Here is a 1,143-nt window from a genome sequence, read left to right as displayed (position 1 = left end):
GGGTTTGTAAGAGGTTGACAAATGTCAGATGTAGGAAGGAGAGTATTAAATATTAAATCGAGAAGCAAAATGTAAAGGCAAGCATATTAGTAGTAAATATGTTTAAAGCATTTGACTGTGAGGAATGGCCAACAATGAAGATCTTAACAGAGAATATGGGATTTGGAATAAAGTTTAAGAAAGTAATAAATCAATTATATTCAGAAAGTACGGCAAAAATAATTGTAAATGATGGTATAACAGCAACAATAAACCTAAGCCAAGGCACGAGGCAGGGTTGTCCCTCATCCCCAGTGTTATATGCTTTCATGATGGAAGTTTTGGCAAATGGAGTTAGGCATGATATACAGACAGACGGAATTGGAGTATGTCAGGGAATTAAAATTAATTTATTTGCGGATGATACATTGGAAACATTTCAAGAGCCAATAAATACTCTAAAGAGAATATATTTAGAAACATAGAAACAGAGCGAGTCAGAATGGGCTTCCCCGGCCATCTAGTCTGACCTCCGGCATCAGCCGGCTCCGCTCACGACATGCCCACCATGTGGACGTCCAGCCTATCCTTGAACACCCACACCGATGGGGCCTCCTTTAAATTTACATTTAAAGGAGTTTGGGAAGTATAGTGGGTTGCAAGTTAATTGGGAAAAATCAGAAATGATGTTATATAATCATAATAGTAAGGAATTGGATATCTTAAAAGAAAAATATAAATGAAAAATAGTGGCTAGTGTTAGATACTTAGGAATTGATATTCCAAAAAATAGTCAAGAATTAAAGAAGAAAAATCATGAAAAGTTAAAAGAAGGACATAAAACATAACATAGGAAAATATGAAAATATAAAATTATCATGGTTTGGAAGAATAGCAGTAGCAACAATGAAAATTCTGCCAAAGATCAATTTTTTGTTTTGGATGATCCCAATCAGGTTTTATCATCGAGAATTAAAGGAAATGCAGAAATTATTGGAGGTTTATCGTAATGGAGGGAAGAGAGCAAGAATAGGTAAAGCACTATGGTGTGAATCGCAAGACAGGAGGGCTGGGCATTCCAGAGGTGAAAAGGATTGGTTTGCCAACCGATCAAAGAGAGTTCCAGATGTTATAGCCCAAAGCAAAGAACTAATATGGAGTGAT

Source organism: Varanus komodoensis, unplaced genomic scaffold, assembly GCF_004798865.1.
Source record: "Varanus komodoensis strain SLA01 unplaced genomic scaffold, ASM479886v1 scaffold1445, whole genome shotgun sequence".
NCBI classification, from domain to species: Eukaryota; Metazoa; Chordata; class Lepidosauria; order Squamata; family Varanidae; genus Varanus; species Varanus komodoensis.
This window is presented reverse-complemented; position numbering follows the sequence as displayed.